This window comes from Poeciliopsis prolifica, unplaced genomic scaffold (genome assembly GCF_027474105.1).
Source record: "Poeciliopsis prolifica strain line A6 unplaced genomic scaffold, Auburn_PproV2 SCAFFOLD052, whole genome shotgun sequence".
In the NCBI taxonomy this organism is placed as follows: Eukaryota; Metazoa; Chordata; class Actinopteri; order Cyprinodontiformes; family Poeciliidae; genus Poeciliopsis; species Poeciliopsis prolifica.
In genome coordinates this window covers 2053438-2068981 of record NW_026562427.1, presented here as the reverse complement: position 1 = coordinate 2068981, position 15544 = coordinate 2053438, and positions in this window count along the sequence as shown.

The following is a 15544-nucleotide window of genomic DNA, read 5'->3' as shown; positions in this document are numbered from 1 at the left end:
CTAGGAGTGCTGCTCTCAGAAGAGATGCCTCATTTCGGCAAGGGCAGCACAACTGCAGCACTAAAAAGCTTTCAAATAAATCCATCTTCATTGGAGCAGCATAACCTTTACATTTAATTTTTAAAAAAATTTGCTGGTGGACAAAATATTAAACAATTACTGATTATGTTCTTTTTAACTAAATCAGCAGTGAAGCACATTTTGGAAGTCCTACAACACTTATCCATTGACTTTATAATTTTACAAGGTTGGGAAATTCAAACAAGAGCAACATTTCTGTAGGATTTAGGTTTGTGGAGAGTGGCGTTGAATCATACCGATGTCTGTTTTGATTTGGTTATTTGTTGTGAGTCAGTTGAAAGTCCCAACAATGACAACTTTTCCAAATTTTGGGACATGCCATCATATTCTTTTGGAAAATATATTAGTACTTCAAAGAGTTAATGAACCTATTAGCTTTTGAAAAAGAACAGACGGTCAGATTCACAGATCCTCCACCACGATTAACGCTGGGCATGAGATGTTTTTTTTTGTTTGTTTGTTTTCTTTTTACCTTTTGACACATGTCAAACAAACCCAGAGTGCTCTAATCTTAGTCTTATCTGAACCAAAACCATTTAAACTCCAAGCACATCTTTGGTAACCTGTGTTTAAAAAGGTTTGGTTTTTTTCCTGGCATGCCTCCCGAACACCTGGTTGGTATGGAGATAAAATTTAATGCAATTTATGGACACTCGGCGGTCCTAAAATAACACTCTTTTCCGCACTATTCTGCTCGCTACTTGTGACTTTTTATCCTTTACTGAGTAAATTTTTCAATTAAATGTTGGATTCTTGAGATTTTTTAGAGCTGGGTTGTGCTGCTGCTGTGAAGATTAATATAATTACATTTATTTATTTATTTTACATATTTACCTGGGGTTCCTCATGTGTCCAGTACACCGGGAAGACATAACCTTTTACTGAACTTCAGAAGTAGTAAATTACATAATATTTGTGTATTGACAGTGATACTTGTATGTTTATATCTCAATGATGGAGTCACGGACACTGGAGGTACACGCGATTGTCTCTTCACACAACAATGTTAGTCACTCTGTATGTGATCCTAAGGAGAAAGCTAACCGTGTTTTAACTTGCATATCCGGACCCAGGGTTTGTTCGTTTGACCCTCTTTTATGTATGAAACAAAGTGAATGATTTGTAAATGTCAGTGGAAAATGCGTGCCCACAGAGGCTCTGCAGAATTGCTGTGTGGCAATAAACAACATACATATCTGGAGGTAGGCCGGACACAGACATGTGAGGGCCAAATAAACAGTGAAATCTACGAGTCACCAAACCAGACCTCGGCTGTCTTCCATCTTTAAAATGCGCTCAAGGTGAGCAGTATTTGGCATCAATGAGATGCTTACACGCGCTTACGATAGTCATAAAAGTCTTGTTTACTTTGGGCAGGGTGGAGCGATAAAAATAAACTGCAATTATGCTTTAAAATTAGAGCGCACATGCAGGAGTGAATCTACTGTTGGCTGCTTTTTTTGGCGATCAACAAACTTCGGTCATAATTCAGGCTATTAATTTGAAGGTTTTTCTTGTTGGAATTGGTTAGGTTTATTTAAGTTGGTTGGTTTTCAAATACAGACCTAAATGTTAAGCCATAATATTTTAGTAGGGTTCAGATCAGCACCATTCCAGAAGCTTAACTTAAGTCCACTTTATCCATTCCAAAACCAGTTTGAATGTGTTCCTGGGGTCATTTTCCCCACTAGAGTTAGGACACCATGTCCTACCTTTTTGCTACCCTCTTCAAACGAAATAACTTCTTACCATTTATTAGTCTCCGACAAACATTGCCCCACTGCATATACAGCCCAATTCTAGTCATGCGGCACCGCAGTAAGATCAACTGCGCGTTAACTCATGTCTGAACTTTCAGTCAGTTGTTGGTGGGCTTACTGTGTTGCCATGTTGCAGGCTCCAGTTATGCTTTAGCTTATTTATTTATTTATTTTTATAAATGGTGTCACATTTCCACTGAATACCTGTTACATGTTGGATTATATAATGGTGAGCTGGCCAGGCTTTCCTGCAATAAAGCTTCCCCTTGCCATAACCTCCATGTTCCTGGAAAATAAGCTCCTGGAATACAGTAGCTGGTTTCTGCAAAACATGTCCTCTGTTGTAGTTTATGAAATATTCAATTTTAAACTAATCTCTCCAAAGAACATTACTCCAGGCATCGTGTTCTTTGTGTCAGTTCTCTCTCTGGCAATCTTTGGTCTGGCTTTTATATTTTGCTTAAAAAGCAAAAGTTTCCTTCCTGCACACCCTCCATGAAAGTTAAACTTCCGCAGTTTCTGTTTTTTAATTGTACAGGCATGGACTTTCATACCAACAGTATTATGTTTCAGCTATACGTCATGTGATGAAGGTTTTTAGAGAGGTTTTTTTCTTGCGGTCTGCTGGCATGGTTAGTGCTAGGGAATTTGTTTGGAAAGCCAGACCAAGACATGACGGCAGCAGTTTTGAATGTTCTCCACGATTGTATTCTGTACAGTGGGACGGCTACTTTAAATTATTTCTAAGCCTCCGTCAACCTCTTACCAGACTCAGAAAACACTCCAATTACCTTTCTGAAGGCCTCCTTCAACCGAACCGTGATGCTCAGTCTAATTTGTGACAGTCAGAATTCCAATAAACTAAATGAATGAGGTTTAATCAGGTCTAAACCCCTTCAAAATGTGGTCGAATCATGTCTGCCTGAAGTGATGAGCCTGTGTGTGATTGTCACCATTTTAACGGGAATTTATTTCTCACAATTCTTTTAATAAAGTTTGTGATACAATTTTATAGGATTTTAACAATTGCAGCAATTAACAGTACATTAAAAAAAAAATCTATTGGTGATTTGCCCAATGGTAACAGAAGACATCGGTCACAGGGATAGGTGGATATTTTTTTATATCAAAATATGACACAAACCTCCGGGAAGTTGCTTTATGTGCTAGTTTTTATTATTTTTTTTATGAAGTATTGTACCCTTTTGGTATAATTTTGAATCAATGTGGATCTTTAAAAAAATGGTTTCCTCATAAGGGGGTGGAAACAAAAGCTCAAATACATCTTCAAAACCGTCAGAAGATACCCACATCTGAATTATTTCTGGTGTACTTTTGATGCATACATGGCAAAAATTGACAATAAATCACAGTAACTGATAAATGACCAACACTGTGTCATATTTTAAAACATTTCATTTATGGTTTCCACGTTAAGGGTCGCATATTTTTTCTTCCTCATGCAGGAAGCAAACTCTGTAGCAGACCGTGACCCTTGTATATATCGTAAGCTCAAGCCATATGCAACAAATAGCATGGGAGGGGGGGATAGTCTCTCTGCAATATAGAGTTCACCACAGGGTTAAAAGTGTCACCACATACATCACAGCTGTAGCAGAACGGCACACACAGTTCCCATGGAGATCAGCCATGTTGTCCCCCTGCTGTGCGAAGCCAAAGAGAACTGGGTGGGTGCCAACATGCACGAAAAGGCAAAAAGAATTGTAAGCCCAGCCTTATGTACGTGTGTATGTAAAGTCAGCACGTTTATTTGACCAGGGGTGCACCCATTAATGGATGCATGTGTGCCTTCCTTGTTTGATCTGACTATCTGTGGTCCCAGCTGTGGTCTCATCAGGAACGCTGTGCAACAATGGCTCGGCTGGCCGCTGTGAGAGCCGCGAAGAGTGATAAAACTGGCGAGATGACGGTGTCAGAAGCTCCATTGAGCATAATCAGGCGGTGGTGGATGGGCCGCGGCTCTTGGGCTTCAGGGGCCATAAGTCTGACGATTAAACATGCATGTGGAAAATCCTTCATCTCGGGAATGAAACAAAAGCCGCCCTGCCCTTCCTACGTGTTCGAACATCGCTGTGGAAAAAGCCTGTTTCCTTGGCAACCAAACTGGTTCTCTTTGTCACAGGAATGAGGAAGGAGGAGGTGAGAAGAAATGAGGAGGAGGAGGGAGAAGAATCGGGAGGGGTGGTGGGATTAGAGACATGACACTACACTCGCTGACCTCTAGCTAACCTCTAGGTGAACATGCCCTACTGGTTTCTTGGTTTCCAACTGTGATGCGTTGTTGAATCAACAAAGATCGTTTCTATTGCCTAAAATAATAATAATAAAAAAAATGTACAGGTGCATTTTTCTTAGTAAAGTCTCACAATATAGTTTATGAAAATAAATCTTTAAGGCTCATTGGGAATCACAAACTGTGCTGGAAACCAAATAAACTAAATTAGGACAAATATGTCAAAGTCTGTTGCAACAGAACATAAAGTCAAAAATACTGTCAACATAACGTCATAATACACACTGTTTTCAATACTTATCGTTTCAATTATGACAAGCTATTTGAAACTTTGGTTCTCAAAATATTTACGGTGCCGTGAAAGCAAATTCCTCCTTTTTGTTAAAAATTTAATTTCAAGTCATCAAACATATGTTAATGTTAGAGGAAGATAATCAGAGGAAATACAATAAATTAATAGAAAAAGCTAAACTAACCAATTCTAAAAATAAATTAACCAAAAAATTTATTTTTAAAAAGGTTTTGAAAAGTAAAAGGACTGAACAGTGTCATTGGTCGCCACTATTGCCATCCTGGGTGTGAATTCTGGCCCAGAGTCTTTCTGCCAGCAGTCTGTGTATTATTCCTGTGCATGTGTGGGTTCTTCTTAGGTACTAAGGCTTCCTCCCGGACAACTGGGCTTATTTGGTTCATAGTAGTTTGCATTGTGTTTTCTCTGTGTTGCCTTGCAATGGACTTGCAGCCTGTCCAGGCTGCAACCACTGGCCTCTCGCCTAATGGGTCATGGAGATAGGCTAATCTTGCAAAGATAATTGTATATAAACAATGAACAGATGAAAAACTAAAATAAATGTGTCTCAGTTACAGGGTTTGTAATTGGAATTCATTTGAATCTGCTCAGATATAAAATCATACTGAAGATAAACAATTCCCAGGGCGAATGAGGGGTACATTTCAAGTGTTGATGTTTTGTTTCTTATTTGTTTATGTCCTCATAAGAATCATTTTGTTAAATGGAGACAAAAATGGAGACTTTTCATCTTTTTTGTTCTGTAAATGACCTGTTTGGAATTTTTTAATTACTATTTTGTGGCACTTTAGGTTATTGCTTGCTAAATGGATTCTATTTTCTTTCTAAATTATGTAAAATAATATTTTTTTTAAAAAACACAAAAAAGCTAAACTAAATAAAAACTGGAACAATTTCTCGGAATGTCAGATTCCTTTCACTGGTCGTATTATGCCAGGAACCCAAAGTGCCTTGCTTCTACTGCCCCCAGTGGCAGACCGTAGCGCCTGTGAAGGTGAGATAGACAGGCAGGGGGGGAAAGGGCAAAGTGAAAGAGAAATGACTCAAAGCGGGGAAATGGAGGATGCAGTTCCGAAAAGCATGGTGGTGGGAAAAAAAGACAATGGCTTGTTAAGGCAGGCACCCAGACAAAGAGAGGAAGGGGAGACAAAGTGAGCCGGCGCTTTTATGTCGACCCACAGCGGCTCACATTGAACCAGACTGGCGCTGTAGCTGTAACGTTAACGCAGCGTTTCCCTAATGGCCTTAATGACATATGGAGCACAGATTGCAGCAGAAGCTGGTTCACTTTGAAAACCGCTGTCGCCTCCCTCAGGGCGTCACTGGCAGAACATTAAGAAGACATTGCAACCGAGTGTACAGGTCATGTCTGGTAATGGTTTCTAAATTATAATTGAAGGATGTCTTAATGACATGGAAGAGTTTTTTTTTCTTCTTTTTAACGACATATTGGCTCTAGTTGCCTTTATTTGATAGTGAACTAACAGGAAACAGGGTAATGAGAGAAGGAGAAGACATGCGGCAAAGGTCGCCAGGCCGGGAATCAAACCTGCGATGGCCGCATCGAGGACTAAGGCCTCCATATGTGGGTTGTGCTGAACCCTTATGCCACCACAGCACCCCTCAGTTTTTCTTATAATGTGATGGAAAGGGGTTCTCAACAGGTGTACTAATTCCTTTGATCCCTAAGAGAACAAAAGTAAGCATCCTGCATGATCTTAATCTCAAACACTTGATTGGCGTTCTTCCGTGAATTCTTGTCACTGGCCCGTACAGCATAACTCCTTGTGCCGCATCAGCCGGCATTTTGTTTCAATCTGTTCCCATCAGCAATATCTCCTTCAGCTTATCATCTGGCCGTCATCTTCTCTCTGATTGTTACCGATTCCATCAGGGCACCTTTCAGGTGTTTTGCACAGATGGAGAACGCCGCTGATCGGCCGCAAAGCACCACACTGTAAATTCTCGCCGTCACGAGTGATGGGATCAGATTTGATCATCGGAGGCAGCAGCAAATAAAATGTGTTTAAAAAGAGTAGGAAGTTTGTTCTCCTGGGCGTCTTTGTGGGGGGGCAAAACAAAACCTGCATTAAGCATTTGTTTTATCATTTACCGTTCGGTCCCATGCCGTATTAGATGCTGTTGGATTATCATTATTTTCTGAACCTTTCATCCTTGCCACCACTCCACTTTTCAATTTTGGTTTCCCATATGCGTCTCTCTGTGACACAAAAGAAGGCAACACTGCCTCTTTTGGCAAAATGAGGCAAATGTGTTCATCTCTGGCAGATGAATGATGTCAAAGAGACATATTTATATTCATTTAGGAGCGAGGAGGAGGAGAACCCATCTGTAACGGATGTGAAAGGAGCCGCTACACGTGAGCGTGCGCGCCGATGTACGTGTCTACGTGGGAGCGTACGAGGGCGCGTGCTGGAGCATGTGTTCCAAGGTATCCATCGTTTGTGATAAATGAATCATGCTTTTGTGTGGGATGATTCCAAGTTTGCCAGTGTGTGTGTATGTGTGTGAGCGTCTGCGTGCGAGCGAGGTCATTCCCCGGTCACTTGTTCAGGCTGTGTGATGAATGAAGAGGAGAGGTGCCTGCGAAGCCGGGGAGATTTCGGAGAAACATTGTTCTGCCGGGTTAAAAATGGTTGTGTGTTGTGCCAGAGGCTGAGGGAATGTTGCTAAAAAAAATGTAAGACTGCCATTTAAGTGGATGTTCATTATAACCGGGGTTTAATATCAATCTCGCCGAAGTAATAAAGTGGTGAAATATAACGATTTGTCATCGAGCGGCACGGAGTTGCTCAATTAGAGGTTTCCCATGTAAATAAGTATCTAAAAGTTGTCCCTTGCTTATTTCCTGCAGGAAAAACAAACAGTGGGAGCGGCTGTGTTTGGTTTGCATCAGAGGCAACAAGCATGAAAGACATGTGCCTGAACTAGGAAGTATCAGGTTGTAGTCGACACGAAGTATGGGGTCCAAACAGGAAGGACTTGAGGCAGATTAAGCCACTGAAAGCTAGCAGCATTCAGTGGCGTCTATCAACACTGGCGAAAGAAAAAAAACGTAGGCGCAGATGTTACACAAGTCTTCATGTAATCATCCACATAATTGGTTGATTGTATGAAACTTTTCTACAAAAGCATACTCACACTCGTGATAAAATTCAGTTAAATGTAGATATAAATTAATGATTGAATAAGTAAGAAAATAAATTGCGAGCTTCAAAGAGTGCTGGCCATTTTGTCTCTTCGTCTTCTCAGTTTTCAGGCCTTCAATCTAGAATTTTGAAGACTTGTCTAACCCTGTGTCAATTCATAATTACTTTAAAAAATGATAATTTAAAGCACATTTATACGGTCTTGCTCATGCCATTCTATAGTGTGGCGTTGTGGCTCTGATACATAATATCTAGCAAAAGGAGGACTGTTATCTTAGTATGATCATGCATTTTTAATCTGTTGTACTCCATTAGCACTACCTGATCTATTTAGGGAACCACAATTAATGAACATAGGATATAATAAGTAAGTCTTCAGGAAGTAATATAGAATTAATTTGCATGCGAGGTTTAGCGTTTTTCGACCTACAAGGTGCAATGTGGCTCAGTGGTAGAAGGAAAAAAGGCTATTAGTGCCCCAAAACATTAAAACATATACACATATAATTAACTTTAAAAACATTCAAGACAACTTTAAATTCAGTTTGAATAAGATCTGTGGTTCTTAACCTGGGTCTAGTTGAAATGATAAACAGTAGGTCCAAACCTGATATATTTAATTTTTATTTAATTTGAGTCAAAAGTGCCAGTGTTCACAAAGTGTCCTTTAAAGAATTCCCATTTATTGTATGATATTCTATTGCTTTCTTATTTAAGTCATTCAAAGTCCAAAAGTTCTTGAGTTTAAATACTGAGCTAATTGAATTGAGTTCGGATAGAAAAAAAAAGAAAAGGTGAAATTGCACCACATCACAAAGCACTGAAAGCGAATTCAAGCAATGTTTTGTCTGCTGATTTGTTCTGAGTTGATAGACAATAAAGCACAATTACTATTAAAGCAGTTTAAAAGTATCATCTTGTACTCCAGCCAAAAATGCTGAAATTTTCATCAAAAGATCTTTTTAAGTTAAAAGGGTGTTGTAAATGAATTTCAGACTTCATTTCAGTCTTTTTTAAAATTAAATTTAACTCAGCAAACAGAGGTTTACTGCGACAGAAATAAAGTGTGACCATTGTAAAAAAGAAAAGAAAATATCACAGCTGTTACAATCAACAGTGCAACTATACTGCTAAAAAGAACACAATAACAACGTTTAATCATATTTAAAAATGTAAGTGGTGTATTTATTTTGTAAATATGGGAAACTTTAGGGCAGTAGCTATTTTTTTAACGTCACTTTATAAAATGCATAAACAGTCAAACGCATCAGTCTTACTTCAATACCATGTTCTCTAGTTTCGGACCTCTGTGTCATGGATGAGAAATTACTCAAAATTTCCTCTTAGAAAATTTTCCAAATTGAAATAAAAGGAAAAGTACAAATATTGATTTCTCCACATGGAATAAATGTACTGACTTTAAAAGTAAAATTTCTTCTTTAATTTTACCAACGTAAGATCATCCACTACAGTGAAATATATAGAGATTTTATCATTTTTATACACCTTTGCCACTAAATAAGAAGGGTGCTGTTTGATAAGCATGACAGAAGTGCACATTAACGCCAGAGTAAAGCTGGAGATAATGACGCTTTAACTGTGTTGTAGCCAAAATAATGGCTGTACGATGGCAATCATTTGCTACTATGTAGGTTTGATGGAGGTCCGCTCTTATCTGTGGTGATTTAAGTGCATCTGCTTCTGCGAGAATCTGTGCACGGGTCAGTGTGATCAGGCAAAAGTGAATTGCAGGATCGATGTCCACACACCTCGTCCTAAATTATTCATCCTGTCAGCTGCCTTGTCCGGTGCTGCTGTGGAAACCGCTGACCAAGAGCTTTACCCTCATCCCCATGGATTCACCTCTTCATCCCAGTCTCAGCTCCTCACTTCCTTCTGGAGCTCATTCGCTCATTATCTCTTCCCTGATTCGTTCATTTACAGGCCTCTTTCTCTGGACTCCGATCTTTTCATCCGTCTTTCTTCTACTCCCATTATTCAGTATATCAGTCTTCCTCATTAGTCCCAAATTCCCTCTGACTCACCTTAGTTTTTTTCTCAGCTCCCACTCTTTTTCTCCAGGTCTTTCTGTTTCCTCGCGCTGTGTTGCTGACTAAGATCATAATGTGTTGGGTTTTGTACGATGTTTATGTTTGCTTCTTTGAAGACTGCCCCAGTGGCCTTTGGAAGACAGCCATAATCCCGGTGAGCTGCCAGAGGTTGTTCTGGGTGCCGTGTGCGTCTGTTCGTCCTCATACATTTGTGACTACGTGTGTGCATGTGATGAACTGTGAATGCAGCGTGTGTGTGTTTGTCTGCGTGTGTGTGTTAGTCAGTAACTGTGACATGGCTCATACATCATGGCCAGAGCCCGTTTGATTACAAGCGGAGGGGCCTGGTGATTAATCGGTGGATTCAGCTTCCTGGCCCGAGCTGTGACACCCGGTCACAGAGCATCTGTACTGACACACACCCCCAGCCCTGCTGCCCGGCACCAATATACCCATATACCGCCTACTTCCTTACACCTACACCCACACATACAGAAATACCCCATGCCTTCTTCTCATTTCCAACCTCACATTCTATTTCTTTCTGCCTTCTCCCTCTTCCACATGCACCCTTTTACTTCCCTGTTTACTTTTTTATCTTACACTCTGCATCTATACTCCACCTCTACAACCCTACACACCCCTCTTCATCATGACACGCTTCAATCACCTTTTATTTAAAAAAATCAGTTGCTTCGACCCACAAATCCAGCTATCCATTGTCTGTACCTGCTTTGCCAGGGCTGGTGCATAATTCCAGCGTTCATTTGATCAATAGTGGAGAACACCCTGGACAACTTATCAGTCCATCACAGGGTAACAGAGGCACACAGTGCAAATGACGATGCACGGATTCACTCATATCCAAAGACAAGTTACTAGAGAGATAAAGTAGCCTAATATTATGGGACTGTGAGAGAAAACCAGATTACCTGGAGAGAGCTCACTCATGCAGGCGGGAATATTCAAACTCTGTGTAGAAATATGCCAATCTGGGATTCTAACTCAATAACTTCTTTGGGAAAGGCAACATTGCTAACAAATGTGCCACTGTACAATTTCCCCTAATATGAGTCTAGTCTTCTTTGACACAGTCCACAACATTGGCCTGTGTCAACAGGAATCAACATTATGCAAACTCACTTATTACTATGTCAAAAGTCTCCTCTGCATTCAATTCCAGCTTCCTATGTTCTCTCCAGAATAGAAAGGTCCTTAAGTTATCTCGAATGCAAGAAATGAGCACCGATAAAGGCCAAATGTAAACAGCTTCAAAGCAAGGATTGTGTTCATAGCCTGAGCTTATAGATTCAGCCAAAGACATTACACAAAAACATCACTCACTGTTCATAGTCATTTTAGAGCAGCATGATACTAGAAAAAAATACAGCTTGCAATATTATTGAATATTATTATTGAATTTGTCACAGTGACAAAATGAATTGTGATAAATCCACTTCCCTCACTACAAACTCTGCAGAAAGACTTCTTAAGCAAGCTAAATATATTACTGTTATGCAAAATTTAAATTCATGAATTCATCTGAATGCTGCTGTCACACAATTTTTCCATGCTTCCATGTATGTTGGCTTGTTCGGAATCACACAAATCTACTGTAAATTTGGTCAAATTTATAGATTTAGATTGATGGATTTTATAAAACATCAATTGTCACATCTATGGAGTATGTCTGTTTCATTTTAGTAGCACCCAGTATGAGTAGTGCATGTGTGCTGGGATCGAGAGTATGGAATTCAGTCTTTAGTTGCATGAAAACATGGTACATTAGTATTGTCTAGTTGATATTCTTTCCATATTTAGGAATCAACTTGGTATAAGATAGAGCTGCAGGTTGTAGTGACTTATAATTCTCATTACAGTATCAGTGATCGTAATATCACAGTTGCAGAGGACAGTTTGAATTGAATATTTGGTAGGATACTATGCTTTGCAGATCAATAATATATTTGTTACATTGGATGGACTCTAAATGTTCTTTATGAACTCCATGTGCATATTATATTGTATTTTCCAGAATCCAAATTCCTTTTTATTTTCACCTAGAACATTGATGTTATTTATAAGAAGCAAAATCTGACCAGATCAGGCTATATTCAGCTGGAGTTAATTACAGTGTATTTCTGCTTAACTGTCTGGATCACAGTCAACAATATATAAATATAAATAACAATATTAGAACTAATAATCTCCATGTTGGATTATTTCAGCAGTAGTACCAAGTGCCTTTAGCTCTGGCAGTCTGGGGACATCTGTTAGATTCAGTCACCACTTCATAAAGCCCCAAAACCTCAATAGGTTGTGACAGTAAATGTTTAGAGTAAATATTTCTTGTGTGTCTTAACTTGAGGGTCCAATAAATGCTCTTCTAAGGGAGGTTAATTATTCTCTTCACATTTTAGATAATTCTGATACCTTTTCAGTGCTGTAGCACTGTTACCTAAGTAAAAAAAACAAAGATGACTTATAAAGGACAAGCCATTTTTATTTTTGTTTTAGCTGGAAGGGTGCTAATAAAAACAATAGGAGCAAAAACGTAACTCAACAGAAATGGGGAGACAGCTCATAAGGTAGCAAGAGACATAAAATGCAAGAACTAATAGGAAACAAAGGAAAAGAAACAGAGATCACAGAAGCTGGTGAGAGCCAAAGACTGCTGGTGTGTGCGTGTGTGTGTGCTGGGGTGTGTGTGTGTGTGTGTGTGTGTGTGTGTGTGTGTGTGTGTGTGTGTGTGTGTGTGTGTGTGTGTGTGTGTGTGTGTGTGTGTGTGTGTGGGGTGTGTGTGTGTGTGTGTGTGTGTGTTCCCCTGGCTCTCACCTCCATGCGGTATCAAGATGAGGAATGGTCCTGCCAGCGATCAGCCTGGGCCTGGACTAAAGCTCGGCACAAGGATTCCCTGCTGAAACCATTAGTCTGGGCATTAAACACCATTAGAGCACACACACATACAAACACACACACACACGCACAGTTGTGTTTCCATGACTAAAGAGGATTTTACATTGACTTACACACATTAATTTATCTTTATACAGAAAAAGAGCCTGCCTAATAGTAAAATGAAAGAACGTTTTGCCATAAAAAATAATGATTGACATCATGATAACTTGCTTTTGACATAATTCCCCTTTATACAACTATGTTGACACGTCTATGTCCCCATAATATCAGAAATGTTATCCTAGCACACAAACACCCACATATTTAGTTGTGTTTACTGCAGTTATGGATGCAAATATTTCCTCAATGATACTCATTTGTTCAGAAACGTTCATAAGTATGCCCAAAAAGGCACTGAGACAGACATGCACAAACGCACAATAAATGTGAGAACGATAAAGAAAAGGAAAGACTGGAATTACAGCATAAAATTAAAATGAGAATTTTCTTTTAATGTGCTTTTTCTCTTGCTTTCGTCCATTCCATGTGGTTGTACTAATGTCTGATTAATTAGCAGACTTAGACTTACTGTCTTTTTTTTACACCATCTCTTCCCTTAAACATGTCTTTGATTTCTGCATGTTTTAAAACTGCCTGTTCATAAATGTGTGCCTGTGCTTTCGTACCTCATACTGGAGCAAGCTTGTCCCCAGTGGTCCAGGTGTAATTGGGTTAGTGACAACCAGGACAATGTGACACCTGCAGGTCTCAGCTGTGCCTCTCCCCGCTGAACTGGCCTAGAGTCAGCTGGAGCTCTGTCATCTGGACTGGCCTACGCTGCAAAGGCTACACTGGGACCAGCTCCAGGGTTAGAGGCATGGCTGGGCACCAAACAAATATCAAACTAAATCCTGACCTTTTATCTCAGCAGCACACAGTCAGGGCAGACTTTGTCTCTTAAGAAAGAGAAACGACATGTGGACGAAGAGAAGGTACAGACATCGTCAAGTTTTTTTTTTTTTTTCCCCACAAACAAATAAAGTGGGTCATTTATAAAGAGAATGATGAAGTGCGAGACTTCAGTTTATCCAGTTGTTTGTATATCAGTGACCTTTTAAAGAAATAGAAAATTGAATCTAAAAAGATTTGTTGGATAAGCTAAATCGATTGTATAAAAGCCAGCACTGAAAGAAATGTTGATCTCTGAAATTTATTGTCAGGTTATCAGGTTGCAGATGTAGTATTCACCAGAAATAAACAACACAATTAAATACAGAAAATTAAAAGTAAAGGTGTAATGTGAGCAAATGTAAATCTTGAAAGTGTGGCATGCATTTGTACATTTTTGCCCATGCTTTCTTGTTTGGATGAAGACCATCTGTGAATATCAATTTACCATCAATTTTCCAAAATTGATAAAAGTTCTGCCATTGTAGATTTCAACCCTATCAATAAATCTACCTTATTAAAAAATCAACCCTTTTTTAATAAATCTATTTTAAAATTACTTTTAACAATCTGCCATTACTATTTTCTTCTGCTTTTTTAAATGTACCTATTGTGAGAGACGTAGAAATTATGACACAGAATGATTGTTAAAATGAGCTTAATTGGGCGATTAAAATAAATTCTTCACCAGCCAGAAAAGCAAACATTCTGAAAAAAGAAACACGCTTCTTATCCTAATCAGTACATGCTTTACACTGCTTCTGCATACACTGCAATTACATTTGAGCTTATGAAGTATATTTCATGCTTTCCCTTTCAACAGGCATGCACATGTGTTTTGCACATTGGTCAGTGGCTTGTTTCCTCCAAGGAATCATTATATTTAATGAATTACCTGCTTGCATTTCTGCAAGGTGACCACACAGGAAGAACTGTAGCTTCTGCAGCTTCTGAATCGTAATTGAGAAAACTGTCCATAACTGTGATAAATAAAACAAAACTAATAACTTAATTTTAAATTATCAGCTGTTTCAGAAGGATGCAGTTGACATGGAGTGAAGCAAAGATGGGCATCCTGTATGAATGCACTATTTGTACATATATAAATGGCTAATTTTTAACACTTGTCTGAGTTCCCTCTCCCCTCACACACATACACAAAGAAGATAGACTTCACCCTTCAATGGTTGGGAAGAACAAGCCAACTGTGCTTTCTTCCTAAAGGCTCTCTGTGGCCTCCGCGCTGCTTCCTCACGTCATGCAGGGATGCATCAGACAAACACCACTGGTCTGTGACAGTTCCCTCGTGCCCCCTTCCTCTCATCAGATAAAATTTGTGATCACAAACTGATATCAAACCAACATCTCCCTGTCACATCACATTTCTGCTGCTTATGTCGGGGAACCGTCTCTCTAGGCCGGAGTGGCGGCAGACCATGCTAACCAGCATGACGCCGTCGGAAGCTAATAAATCATTTGTGGTTTTATTTCAGATTTATTTGGACCGTAATGAAGACGCGACGGGCCCCGGGCTGTAACCGACGGCGACAGGGTGACACTGATGAATGGCTGAAGGTGCGCTCTCTACAGTTGGAAGGAAAGGGAGGACTGTCGTTTCTGCAATACTGCACTCGGAGTGTCTGTGTGAGACTGCCTCGCAGACCTGTTAGATCAAACAGTGGGAGAGTAAACAGGATATTTATGGAACATGTGTAACTATTACTCACACAAAGGTTGCTACCGCTGCTTTGTTATCACCTTTATCTTTATCATCGTTACCAAAATAATGGGGCTGCATCAACAAATCTCAGAACAAACTCTCCTCACATTAATAATTATAAGTAATGACTTTATCATCATTACAGTCCGACACAATTATTAGATAATCATCATCCTCTCAGTCTTTGTATTGAGAATTATCAACGCTAATTTACAACATTATTAGCGTTATCATATGAATTTTATCATCTAGATGTCAACAAAATGTGATGTGCTGTCCTTATAGCAGTTACTTTTGTATTTATAGTCATCAATCTCAGTTTGATTGGCAAGATTTTAGAAAACATAATTAA